Source organism: Neoarius graeffei, chromosome 2, assembly GCF_027579695.1.
Source record: "Neoarius graeffei isolate fNeoGra1 chromosome 2, fNeoGra1.pri, whole genome shotgun sequence".
In the NCBI taxonomy this organism is placed as follows: domain Eukaryota; kingdom Metazoa; phylum Chordata; class Actinopteri; order Siluriformes; family Ariidae; genus Neoarius; species Neoarius graeffei.
The window spans coordinates 121,894,222-121,908,731 of NC_083570.1; the positions used below are offsets into that span (position 1 = coordinate 121,894,222).

The 14,510-nt window shown below is 41.2% G+C and overlaps 2 protein-coding genes across 4 annotated transcripts in view; both read right to left on the reverse strand.

Moving 5' to 3' along the window:
• Positions 1 to 6,701, reverse strand: part of si:ch1073-440p11.2 (4-galactosyl-N-acetylglucosaminide 3-alpha-L-fucosyltransferase 9) — a 36,877-nt gene extending 30,176 nt beyond the window's left edge. Inside the window, exon 1 of the mRNA XM_060915497.1 lies at positions 6,612 to 6,701. The gene's annotated coding sequence lies outside the window, so the exon portion shown is untranslated. The remainder of the gene's footprint in view (positions 1 to 6,611) is intronic.
• LOC132882234 (4-galactosyl-N-acetylglucosaminide 3-alpha-L-fucosyltransferase 9-like) overlaps positions 1 to 14,510 on the reverse strand; it is a 150,601-nt gene that overhangs the window by 107,846 nt on the left and 28,245 nt on the right. Inside the window, exon 1 of one of the 3 annotated variants that reach the window (XM_060915494.1) lies at positions 6,612 to 6,700. The exons of 1 other annotated variant lie outside the window; for it this stretch is intronic. The gene's annotated coding sequence lies outside the window, so the exon portion shown is untranslated. Of the gene's footprint in view, positions 1 to 6,611; positions 6,701 to 14,510 lie in introns of those variants that run through there. One more of the 3 variants, XM_060915495.1, reaches the window with a different exon arrangement.

Below are 14,510 nucleotides of genomic sequence, written 5' to 3' on the forward strand. Positions count from 1 at the left end.
TTCAAGTTATGCCACAGATTCTCAGTTGGATTCAGGTCTGGGCTTTGATTAGGCCATTCCAAGACATTTAAATGTTTACCTTTAAACCACTTCACTGTAGTTTTAGCAGTATGTTTAGGGTCATTGTCCTGCTGGAACGTGAACCTTCATCCCAGTCTCAAACCTCTGATCGTCTCAAACAGGTTTTCCTCCAGAACTGCCCTGTATTTAGTGCTGTCCATTTTTCCTTCAGTCCTGACCAGCTTTCCTGTCCTTGCAGATGAAAAACATCCCCACAGCATGATGCTGCCACCACCATGCTTCACTGTAGGAATGGTGTTCTCAGGGTGTTGGGTTTGTGCCACACATGGCGTTTCCCATGATGGCTAAAAAGATCAATTTTAATCTCATTTGATCAGAGAATCTTCTTCCATGTGTTTGGGGAGTCTGCCACATGCTGTTGGGCAAACCCCAAACATGTTTTCTTCAGTAATGGCTTTTTTCTGGTCACTCTTCCATAAAGCCCCACCCACTCTTTGGCATGTATGGCTTAAAGTGGTCCTATGGACAGATACTCCCATCTCCACTGTGGATCTTTGCAGCTTCTTCAGTGTTATCTTTGGTGTCTCTGTTACATCTCTAATGCCCTCCTTGCCCGGTCTGTGAGTTTTGGTGGGCAGGGCCTTCTCTTTTCAGGTTTGTAGTGGTGCCATATTCTTTCCATTTTGCTATAATGGATTTAATGGAGCTCTGTGGGATATTCAGAGTTTGGGATATTTTTTATAACCCAACCCTGATCTATACTTCTCCACAATTTTGTCTCTGACTTGTTTGGAGGCTCCTTGGTTTTCATGTTGCTTGCTTAGTAGTGTTGCAGAGTCAGGGTCCTTCCAGAACAGGTTGATTTATACAGACATCATGTGACAGATCATGTGACACTTTGATTGCACACAGGTGGATCTTAATCAACTAATTATGTGACTTATGAAGTGAATTGGTTGGAGCAGCTCTTATTTAGGGGTTTCATACGAAAGGGGGTGAAAACTCATGCACACTCCAGATTTCTGTTTTTTCATCTTAATTATTGTTTGTGTCACAATAAAACAACAATGCGCCCCTTTAAAGTGGTCGTCATGTTGTGTAAATCAAATGGTGCTAACCCTTCAAAAATCCATTTTAATTCCAGCTTGTAATGTGACAAAACAGGACAAACACCAAAGGGGATGAATACTTTTGCAAGGCACTGTAATTGTAGATAGATGTATTAATTGTACAAAAACAATGAGATATAATTTGGAACAAGATGTACAGTCCTGTACAAAAGTCTTAGGCTCATGTACAGAAATGCTGTAGAACAAAAATGACTTAAAAATAATGAAGTGAAATTTTTAACGTTTAAAAAATACTATAAACAGTAATCAGTAAGTCTTAATAAATTAAACAAAGTCAGTATTTGGTGTGAGACGACCCTTTACTTTTATATATATATATATATATATATATATATATATATATATATATATATATCCGTCTCAGGTCCAGTGAGGTCAGGTTTTCCTGAGCATCTTACAGAACCAGCCACAGTTCTTCTGGACACTTTGACTGTCACACTCACTTCTTCATTTTACACCAAAACCCAGCAGCCTTCATTATGTTTTCTTTTTTAATCTGAAAAGTGCTCTCTTATGGAATACGCTGCTCAGATAAAAACTTTTTTTCTGTAACATTTAATTTTGTGCTGGAAAAAAATGAACATTTGGATTCTAAAACGTTTTTGTACTGACTCGATGATATAGAAGTCATAAAATAGAAATTTATAGCAAAGTTTGTATGAAAAAAATAGGGGCCTAAGACTTTTGCACAGGACTGTATGTACACCTTAGACTCAATACAGGTAAAATACAAAATATGAGATGAGGTCATTGCAAGAGTAGTAGTGCTCAAATGTTCCTTCCTTTCTTGTGGTGCTTAATTCTTTTTCTTATGTTTTCATCCTTTCGATCATTGTCTATTTGGATGCACAAATCATCAATAAATTTTTGCCGTTCCAGCCTGCTGATTACAGTGTTGTTCCCTGTTCGAAGTGCACCACCATGTTTCAGAATGTCCTCGATAGTGTCCTTATATCTAAGAAATGGGTGACTAATCTTTCTTTGGGGGTTAAAGATCACTGGAGGAGTCGCACCTTTCTAGTCGGCCATTGTGGTGTCATAGACTGGTCTCCTTATATCCAGCACCATGTAAAGCGCAATACATGGTCTATATCAAGTGGCCATGAGCCTCTCCATGTGTGAAGACTGACCGTGTGTGGTAGAGAGCCACATCCTACTCCAGGTGCTCCTGCTAACTTTGCAAAACAGGGTGGATCTTGGGGAGTAAACCCTGAAGCCAAATCACCAAATTTGTGGTATTTACTGGCGGTACTGGAACAAGACAGTAGACATAAATAAAGGATACACAAATGCAGGTAGAAATAACAAAGTGCAAAGGTGCAAGATGCTAAAATAGAAATAGAGAGTTACTCCTCCCTGAGTTGGTATTGTTTCAGTAATTGTTATGATGTTCACAGGAAGGTTGTGGAAAGACATCCAGAATAAATTATACCGGTATGTGCACAGGTATAAATGTAAGTGTAGTATAGATTATTGCACAGTGTAAGAGTGGTATAGGCTCTTGCACAGAATGGTTCTTCACAGTTATTGCATTTAGGAAGATAGCAGTGATAATCGGCAGCTTCGATGCACAGAGAGATAAAAATAAAATCTAGAACATTAATGACAGTCCATTTTATTACATAATTTATAAACCACAGCATTCCAGATGCAGCCATTAGGTGGGCTGAGAGGATAGTAGCGCTATCTGGTAAGTCTCGTGTTGGTGTCTGGTCATTCTGGTTCCCCAGAGAGTGCACCACCATGCTAACTATAATATTATTATTATTATTATTATTATTATTATTATTAGTATTAAGTTCAATTTATATAGCGCCTTTCTCAAAACCCAAGATCGCTTTACAATTATAGAGAAAAAAAAAGTCCACCAAATAGAGGTCAAGATGTCATTCCAGTGGTGTAGCAGCCACAGTCCCACCAAAAGGCGCACAAAAACAAGTCCCACACTGCCAGCACAGCTGCTGCAACGCCACCGGGCAATGTTGCTCAGAACATCACGCCAAGCACTAAAGCACTGCTGCACAGAGCGCTGGACAACCACAATGTTAAAATGAGCAACAAGCTCACTGCAATCCATAGCTGGGAGCACAGGCATCACCCACGGTGAACCAAGGCCTGGAGGGAACTGACGCCCAAAACTGGGTTCGGAGCTACACCACAACCAGCAGACAAAACACTCAAACAAACATCAAACTACACAAAAAAGAAAAACAAAAGAGAAAATAAAATGTAATAAAAAGCTCCAGTGAGAAGCGGCAGACAGAATGCACACGGCGTACTCTCAACCAGAAACAGAAACGTGTGTCCAGTATAGACATCACTGTGTGTTACGGATGGTCTTTTTTGTTTTAGAATATTTTCAGATTTGTAGGTCAGTGTTCAATACATCCATTCTGTATAATGATACTCCTGTGCGCTGTAGCGTGTACACCTGAAGACATGCCACAGCGGAACGTGACACCATCATAGTGTCAGATTCCACCTGGCTCAAAGTGAAGAAAGCGCTGAATGAACTCAGTGTTATCAGTAATCTACAACTGGCCCTCATGACTTGATGTCAGTGATGGCTACATTCCATTAGCATGTTCCAGTAGCACAGTCAATTGAGAAAATACATTACACGTTTTACACCAGCATACCCCACTCAACCCCACCCCACCTTGGTTGCTTGGATCACATCTCTGTTAAGCTAATTCCAGCATACAGACCACAACTCAAACCTGTTCTGAAACAGGTGAGGACCCGGTCTGATGGGTCCAACTCAGCACTTCAGGACCTTTTTAAACAAACAGGCTTGGACATGTTAAGGAAGGCTGCTAAATATGATGACTGATGTCAACACCTCCTCCTGCACTTGGATCCTGTAATTTCTACCTGGGAGACCCCAGTGTGTCCAAATACAGGCCACTGCTATTTGTGCTGCTAGCTCACGACTGTGCTGCATATTACAGCTCAATTCAAGTTTGCTGATGGCATTACCCTGATGAATCAACATTGAGGGAGGAAGTGGATCCACTCACAGGCTGGTGCAGTCTCAACAATCTCACAATGTCACATGATTGTTGACTTCAGGAGGATCCAAGGTAACTGGATGTATTGTGCTAGGAAACCCATAAAGCCTCGAGGAGAACATGCAAATGCAGCACAGAAAGGACCTAGTCAGCCATGAGGTTTGAACCCACAACCTCTGCACCACTGTGCCACCCTGTAGTATACTACTACTCAACATTTTCTTGCTTTATTGATCCCTCAGAGATTAAAAAGATAAGTCTTTATTGTCATTGTCACTTTTCCAAAGGTACAAAAAAAAACATCCATTTGTCTAGATTGTGCAGCAGACCCATTGCATAGTAGCCACCCTGTTTTACACACACACACACACACACACACACACACACACACACACACACACCACTGTACAATGCACATGAATTCACATCACCCAAATAGAGATGGTATAAGGGAGGAAACAAACCACTTAAAGAGTCCTGAATAGAAATCTAAGGGAAAAGTCTGTAACTCCAAAGATGGCGGTTGTATGCACAACCGTTGTATCTCCCCCCTCTCCAAAAAGTGAATCGTCTGTTGAATGTTGAAACATGTTGAGCCAACTGTGTTGTTGCACTGACACAAACATAGTTTCACTTGCATAAGAGAAACCCATGGTGGGAAAAAGTGTTTAAACCATATTTTGAGGCAAAGGCACCAAGCCTCTTCAGCAGTGTTTATCAGATTTGACTGATGATTCTACGCAGTGTTTCTGTCCTGGTAGCCATTGAAATTGCAAGTTTAAACATGATTTTGTTAGCCTGAAATAACTGTTTGGAGACATTACCAAGGCTGCTGAGTGGCAAGACATGCCTGTAAGGATTTTGTTGAAAATCAACACTGATTATTAATTTGAAAATGATTCAGAAACATGTCTGTGTTGGCATAGTGTGATTCAGTGACTGACTCCAAATCCCAAAATGAATCATTGAGACCTAAAAATATGTTAAAAAAAAAAAGAGGAAAAGTTGATCGACAAGAGAGATCTGAGACCTCGGACATTCTTAGCAGATGTAAGCCCCTGTGAGTTCTTCTTATTTTACATTTTTAGAAAGTAGATGTATTTTAAAATGCTATGACTGAGACCTAATGGTGAAAATAAAAGAAGAGTTTATTTTTCCAATAAACATCCTGTTGTACTTTTAGAGAATTTCAGTTGACACTTCTGTTGTAAAGGGTGTTACAAACTCTTAGAAATCCTGAATGGGCTCGGAGACGTTTACTGGATATAATCTGGGCTGGAAAATGTCTGTTTCAGAAGACTGCTGTCTCGCTCCATGTTTATGACCAGGGCTGAGGGGGACAATATGGCGGACAGGAGAGCTTTTGTGACGGTAGAGTAGCCTGAATCCCAAAACAATGAGGAATTTCAACACTATCCTCAGATCACTGAAGGCACCAATCGAACAGCCACGCAGATATTTATGCATCCTAAAGCAAGCATTTCCTTGATGTTGTCTTCTTATTTGCTGCACTGACCCATTTCCGTGGTTTGTGTCTTCTCTCTGAGGCTGTAATTTTGTCTGGTTTTGGTCGTTATGTTTCCGTTGCTACTGGAACTCTTTCTAAATGTTTTGCATGTTGGTTATTTGATCTGCACCTTGGTTCCACTGAACTTGCCTTAACTCGATTTGAAATAGCTGGGTTGTTTTTTTTTGGTGTGTGTGTGTGTGTGTGTGTGTGTGTGTGTGTGTGTGTGTGTGTGTGTGTGTGTTTCCACTGAACTCGAACAGTGTTTTTCTATCAAGCAAATGAAAAATTCAAATAAAAGATGCGGGAGTGAATGTAGTAGTTAAAACAGCGCATTGCTTGTTTGGAAAAAAATTTAATCCAACATCATACTTCTTCACAAATCCATTCCTGCATTAAACTAACAAAAAGACCAAAATGTAAACGTGTTCTTTAAAAGTACTTGAAATGTCCACATATAGAATAAAAAACAAACATACTGTTTAATGAAGTGTAAAATTAATGTTTATCTTATGATTAAAATGTTTTACAAATGCATGTTATGTAATTTAGCGTTTTAAAAAAAACGTGATATCTTTATTGTCTCTTCGTAGTACATGTTCTGAATCTTCTGTTTTAAAGTTTAATTCAGTTCAGTTTTACTTGTACAGCTAAAATATCAGGTGGAAAAGACGTGAGTAATCGTACTGAGGTACTACACTTGAATATTATTTTTGTCATATTGATACTTGAGTATTTTTGAAATTGAATGCTTGTACATTTTCTTTAATGATTACGTTTCTCAGTACAATGTTAATAGCTGGCACAGAGACAGGACATTGTCACAAAGCAGCTTGACTTCTGCCCATATTCCCACGAGTACAACAGGGCAGCAATAGTGAAAATATTCAGTTGTTCACTTTAAATGAAACCTGCTTGCAAATATTGAAAGAATAAACTCACCTATCTTTGTAAATGAAACCCTCTAATGGCGTGATGTCACAGTTCCTCTGTCTGAAAGTTTACTCTGTGCCTCATACGCGTCCTAACCTGTTAGATCACTGTTGTGTTCTGCTCATGTGTGCTGCTTGTCAAGCCACAAGGGTAGAGGTTCAGCCCATAACAGCAAAATCATCAGCATAATATGCAGATGCTGTACACATCTGTATGAGGGTGGTGCAACAGGCCATGAATGAAATCACTTGTTTAATCAACTAATCAAATTCAAATTTATTTGTCACATACACAATCATACACTGTAAAAAAAAAAAGTTACGCCAACTTAAAAATTCAAGGCAACTTACTGCACAGGATTTTTGAGTTTATGTGACAACTAAGATTTTTAAGTTTTGAAGAAAGTTGTGCCAACTTATACTTTTGGTCTCAGATAACTTAGCCTTCATATATACACAAACTTAATTTTTTCAGTTTTACATGATAAGAATTCAACTTTAAGGCCTTTAATCTTTCATCCAAGTAAAAACTTCAAAATTTTAGTTCAATTTTCTTTTTATCCCACAATAAAACAAATAACAATCCAGTTCAAATAGCATGTTTATTTTAACATGATGGTAGCAAAACTGCTATAAAACTGTAGTGGCAGTGCTTTTTTGTTAAGTCACACATTCACTTATTTTCAGCCTGAAGCTAATTTGACAAACGAAATGTGCAAACAATTCAGTACCAGCCAATTAAAGTGCTATGAATGGCATACAATGGTGTACTTGGATGAAAGATTAGTGGCCTTAAAGTTGAATTCTTATCATGTAAAACTGAAAAAATTATGTTTGTGTAAATATGAAGGCTAAGTTATCTGAGACCAAAAGTATAAGTTGGCACAACTTTCTTCAAAACTTAAAAATCTTAGTTGTCACATAAACTCAAAAATCCTGTGCAGCAAGTTGCCTTGAATTTTTAAGTTGGCGTAACTTTTTTTTTTACAGTGTACAGAGTATGGCATGCAGTGAAATGCTTATCGCAGTGTTCCTAATCTGGTAAGATAATAATCTGATCATCTTTTTTTGGATACAAACCTGGTTTAGGGACATTTCTGAGGCCACACCCATATGTACACAGCACTTTCAGTCCAAAACATGCCGAAAGAGTCTGAGAGGAAACCTAAACCAGTTAAACCAGCACAATCCTGCATTGCTTTCGGACCAGATCTTATTTTTACAGATTGTCAACTTTCTCAAGTATGTAACATAGGAACCCTATTTTGGTTTTCAGAATTATGTCACTGGGGTAAGAGCTGGTCAAATAGTTGAGAAATTCATGCACAACCATGCAACTATGGTACTGAACGTTACTAACCCCATTTCCAGAAAAGTTGGGATATTTTCCAAAATGTGAGAAGAACAAAAATCTGTGATTTGTTAATTCATGTGAACCTTTATTTAACTGACAAAAGTATAAAGAAAAGATTTTCAAGAGTTTTACTGACCAATGAGGAAGTCAGGGTCTAGCTGTACGTCGCTCTGGATAAGAGCATCAGCTAAAAGCCTGTAATGTAATGTAACTGTAGGGAGAGGTGGGACACTGAGGCACTCGGACAGGAGGCTTTGGTACTTTGACACCTTTTATTCCAGTTTTTCACTTTTCAATGGAAAAAATAAAGTCTTTCTCTCTCTCTCTCTCTCTCTCTCTCTCACACACACACACACACACACACACACACACACACACACACATAGAACACGAGGTGCAGGGAAGCACTCTATTACTTCTCTCTTCTTCACACTTTAATCTGCTCCCTGTCACTGGGAAAACACACAGCACATTAATTATACATAGGTGCAATCACTCTGCCACTCATCTTGCCTGGCTTTGCTCTCCATTCAAACCGGCCCTCAACCACGCCCCCGCTACCACATATCCCCTCCGTCTGACCTGCAACTGACCCCCACCACCCACCCCACACCCAAATGGGAGTGGTAGTTTGCCACCACCATCTGTGCCCCCGTCCTGTGGACCACCTCAAACTTAAAAGGCTGGAGAGCAGAGACAGGTGAATGTTTTATCTTGTTCTAGGTGTCCTGCCATAGGGTTATAATGAGCTGCATGGAATACGAATTCCCTGTGGCTCTTTAGGACCAACAACTGTGTCACTTTTTTGCCGGTCTGAGTGTCATGCGTCACTCAGTACAGTCTATCCTTAATTATTGAAAAGTACGGCCAACTTGCTGTAAGATAGTGCGCTTCAGATTTGCATAGACCAGCCTGTTGTCAGTGGGCACTTGCTGGGCCGCGAGCTATGCTTCGCTGGTGAAGAGCAGCAGTAGGTGAGCCACTTGCTGTTTGTCCAGCCATCCGCACAACTCGCTTGAAGACCGCTATGAAGGCCTCAGGGTCATTGTGCAGCCCCATTCTCATGAGGGTGACATGGGGGAAGCTTGCTGACTCTGTGGCTGGCACACCTGCAGGTGGGATGAGAAGCAGGAGCACCTGACAGTCCTGCTGGGACAGCATCACAACCAGTGCCTGGAGCTGGTTCTGCTGGGCAGCGGTTATGGCATGGACAAGCTCCTTGAACAGGGAAGGCTCCATGATGGTGGTTTGCTTCAGCATTCCTGGGTTTTGGCACCAGTGTAATACTCTTGTAGGGAGAGGTGGGACACTAAAGCACTTGGACAGGCATGTACTGTACTTTGGCACCTTTTATGCAAACTTTTCAGCTTTCAATGGAAAAAATAAAGTTTCACATTGTTACGGGGTTGTTGGTTTGTTTTTTTTCCCCTTTTTGTCTGCATGCCTGTAGGTGGAGTTTGGGCATGGCTGACAGGTGGACTGCGTTTGCGGGGATTGGTCATCTGGTATAAATACCACCTCTCATCCAAGATGGCGGTCTGTTCTCTCTCTCTCTCTTTGTCACCTGGACTTCCCAGGGGCAGACTCGCTGGCACACTCGCGCCTCATGTTTTTTTTAGTATTATTTATATAGTTGAATTTGTTAGTTTCTTTTCGTTTTGTTATCTCTTGTCAAACCTGTTGTCCCTGGTGACTAATTTCTGCATGTTACTAGTGTCAGCTAGTAAGTGTAGGTAAGGAATAAAGCGGAAGACTCACATTTTGATTTGCGTCACTGCGCCTGTGCAGTAGGAGCACGGGAGCAAGGGCAGTGTAAACATCTAGCAAGTCAGTTGTAGGTTTTCTTTGATCTTTTTCCTATTTTTCTATCCTTAGTCACCTGGCTTTGTTTTAGGGGTTTTTTGTGCTTGATGTTATGCTTTTAAACATCTTGAGTAAACGAAAAAGCTTTTTCCCCTACAACAGTGTTTGACTCTTTTGTTATGATGTCCTAGATTTATTTGTGTTAAGGTTGGACATTGTAACACGCATGCACACACACAAAACAATGCACAGGAAAGTACTCTCCTTCTCTCCTCTCCACCCTTTTATCTACTCCCTGCCACTGGGAAAACGCACACAGCACATTAATTCACACAGGTGCAATACTCTGCCACTTCCCCTCCCCGGCTTTGCTCTCCATTCACAAACTGGCTTGACCACGCCCTTGCTGCCACAGTAACTTGGTTGTGTTTTGTAAATATAAATGAAGTTATAATTTGATGTCTGCAACACACTAAAAAAAAAGCTGGGACAGAGGCATTATTACCATTGTATTACATCACCTTTCCTTTAACCCTCACCAGTACACATGCCCAGACTGATTAATTTGTACACTTGGGGTCCACAGGGACCCCAACACTATTTCATGTACTTTGTGTCTATATTCAGTAGACAACTGCCTCAAAATTTGTTTGAATAATGTGTGAACTTGTAAGTCCACAAAAAAATTGTTGATTATAATGGTTTTATCCATCCATCCATCCATCCATCCATTATCTGTAGCTGCTTATCCTGTTCTACAGGCTCGCAGACAAGCTGGAGCCTATCCCAGCTGACTATGGGTGAGAGGTGGGGTACACCCTGGACAAGTCACCAGGTCATCGCAGGGTGACACACAGAGACACAACCATTCACACTCACATTCACACCTACAGTCAATTTAGAGCCACCGATTATCCGAACCTGCATGTCTTTGGACTGTGGGGGAAATCGGAGCACCCAGATGAAACCCACGCAGACACAAGGAGAACACACAAATCAAGGAAAAAAGAAATACACAATATTTTCACATTTTTTACTTTACGTTTTCCACAAATTTTTGTGCTACATCAAGTCTAAAGAAGGGCGTTGTCACATCCTAGTGCTACTTTGATGATAAGGTAGAAGAAAATATAATAAAGATGTACAGGTAAAGCATATATTTGACTGATTTATCAAAATTACCCTACTGAGCATTGGGGTCCAGGTGGACCCCACAATAATAGCATGATAGTTAAGGTCCAGTTGGGCAGTTTTTCAACTACAAAATCACTTGGCTATCAATTCAAGTGGGTACGAAGATGAATTTCACTTGAGCAAAAAATCAGAGTGCATGTCTCACAATATTTAGACACACTCATCACAACAAACACTTGGAGTAGAATGGTCTTTGCAGACATTGCCACAGATAGTACAACATTACTGGGGCGCACAGACAATGGAACACAGCAGGATCTAGCAGGGCAAAGCAAAGGCACATGGAGGGTGCTAATTGCAAGCTCTCTCCTTTTTTTTAACCTCCTTGTTATCTACAACAAACTATACTAAAATAGTGAAATGAATCCTGTTAATGTTGATGAGTATATTGTTTGAATAAAGTATGGCTAAAAATAGTTGAAAATTAGAGTCTCTGGCTGGGGTCCACATGGAACCCAAATGAAAATCTATTATAGAAATTCTATAAATGCGTGCAACGCAATAATCTCTAGTGTGTGGAGTGACAACCTGGTGAGTGACAACTACCTAATATAGCAGACAAAAAAAAATTGGTAACATAAAAAATATTACAAAATACAGTGCTGGGGTCCGCGTGGACCCCAAGTGTACTGATCAGGGTTAATAGTACTTTTTTAATCATATGAGATCTGAAGATACTAATTGTTGCAGTTTTAAAATTGGAATTTTTGTCCATTCTTGCTTGATACAAGACTTTAGCTGCTCAACAGTCCGTGGTTGTCGTTGTCTTATTCTCCTCTTCATGATGCACCATACATTCTCAATAGAAGACAGACCTGGACTGGCAGCAGGCCAGTCAAACACACACACTCTGTGTCTATGAAGCCACGGTGTTGTAGCCCATGCAGAATTAGGCTTGGCATTGTCCTGCTGAAATAAGCATGGACTTCCTGAGAAAATATGTTGCTTTGATGAATATGTCTGTCTCAAATCCCAATACAATGTCTTGCAAAAGTATTCATCCCCTTTGTGTTTGTCCTGTTTTGTTGCATTAAAAGCTGGAATTAAAATGAATTGGTGGGGGGTTAGCAACATTTGATTTACACAACAGGCCTACAAATGTAAAGGTGCAAATTGTTGTTTTATTGTGATACAAGCAAGAATTAAGCTGAAAAACCAGGAATCTGGAGTGTGTATTTTATATATATATAAAAAAAAACCTCCTTCTCACCCCCGGCAGGGGGGTGGTATCCATGTCATCTTCAAGCTCGGGTCCTCTACCAGAGGCCTGGGAGTTTGAGGGTTCTGCGCAGTATCTTCGATGTTCCTAGTACTACGCTCTTCTGGACTGAGGCTTCAGATGTTGTTCCTGGGATTTGCTGGAGCCACTCTCCCAGTCTGGGGGTTACTGCCCCAAGTGCCCCCACTACCAAGGGGACATCCGTTCCAGCTGCTCTTTCAACCCTTGATGTTTCTCATGTTCCTTCTTCCTGATGTTGGCGTCAGCTGGGATCGCCACATCTATCACCACCACCCTCTTCTGCTCTTTGTCCACCACCACTATGTCCGGTTGGTTAGCCAGGATCTGTTTGTCAGTCTGGAAGCTGAAGTCCCACAGAACCTTGGCCCTGTTGTTCTCAGCCACCTTCTGTGGTATGGCCCATTGGGACTTGGGTACTTCTATTCCATACTGGTTGCAGATGTTCCTGTATACTATCCCAGCCACTTGGTTGTGCCTCTCCATGTACGCTGATCCAGCTAGCATCTTACACCCTGCTACTATGTGCTGGACTGTTTCAGGGGCTTCTTTGCACAGTCTGCATCTTGGGTCTGATCTACTCTGGTAGATCCTGGCCTCTATGGCTCTTGGGCTTATGGCCTGTTCTTGTGCTGCCATGATTAGTGCCTCTGTGCTGTCTGTCAGTCCTGCATTATCCAGCCACTGGTAGGATTTCTTGATATCAGCCACTTCCTCTATCTGACGGTGGTACATGCCATGTAGGGGTTTGTCCCTCCAGGTTGTCTGTTCCTCCTCCTCCTCTGCGCTCTCATCAGGGTTCTGCTGCCTGAGACATTCACTTAGCAGTTCATCCTTTGGGGCCATCTTTCTGATGAATTCTCGGATTTTCGATGTTTCATCCTAGACCGTGGTCTTGACGCTCACTAGCCCTCGGCCTCCCTCTTTCCGCTTAGTGTATAGTCTCTGGGTGCTGGACTTGGGGTGGAACCCTCCATGCATGGTGAGGAGCTTTCTAGTCTTGATATCTGTGGCTTCTATCTCCTCCTTTGGCCAGTTTATGATACCAGCGGGGTATCTGATGACTGGTAGTGCGTACATGTTGATGGCTTGGACCTTGTTCTTACCATTCAGCTGACTTTTCAGGACCTGCCTTACTCTCTGGAGGTATTTGGCTGTGGTTGACTTCCTTGTGGCCTCTTCATGGTTTCCATTAGCCTGTGGGATGCCAAGGTACTTGTAGCTGTCTTGGATATCACCTACAGTGGTGCTTGAAAGTTTGTGAACCCTTTAGAATTTTCTATATTTCTGCATAAATATGGCCTAAAACATCATCAGATTTTCACACAGGTCCTAAAAGTAGATAAAGAGAACCCAGTTAAACAAATGAGACAAAAATAGTATACTTGGTCATTTATTTATGAAGGAAAATGATCCAATATTACATATCTGTGAGTGGCAAAAGTATGTGAACCTCTAGGATTAGCAGTTAATTTGAAGGTGAAATTAGAGTCAGGTGTTTTCAATCAATGAGATGACAATCAGGTGTGAGTAGGCACCGTGTTTTGTTTAAAGAACAGGGATCTATCAAATTCTGATCTTCACAACACATGTTTGTGGAAGTGTATCATGGCATGAACAAAGGAGATTTCTGAGGACCTCAGAAAAAGTGTTGTTGATGCTCGTCAGGCTGGAAAAGGTTACAAAACCATCTCTAAAGAGTTTGGACTCCACCAATCCACAGTCAGACAGATTGTGTACAAATGGAGGAAATTCAAGACCATTGTTACCCTCCCCAGGAGTGGTCAACCAACAAAGATCACTCCAAGAGCAAGGCATGGAATAGTCAGCGAGGTCACAAAGGACCCCAGGGTAACTTTTAAGCAACTGAAGGCCCCTCTCACATTGGCTAATGTTAATGTTCACGAGTCCACCATCAGGACAGCACTGACCAACAATGGTGTGCATGGCAGGGTTGCAAGGAGAAAGTCACTGCTGTCCAAAAAGAACATTGCTGCTCATCTGCAGTTTGCTAAAGATCACATGGACAAGCCAGAAGGCTATTGGAAAAATGTTTTGTGGACGGATGAGACCAAATAGAACTCTTTGGTTTAAGTGAGAAGCGTTATGTTTGGAGAAAGGAAAACACTGCATTCCAGCATAAGAACCTTATCCCATCTGTGAAACATAGTGGTGGTAGTATCATGGTTTGGGCCTGTGTTGCTGCGTCTGGGCCAGGACGGCTTGCCATCATTGATGGAACAATGAATTCTGAATTATACCAGCAAATTCTAAAGGAAAATGTCAGGACATCTGTCCATGAACTGAATCTCAAGAGAAGG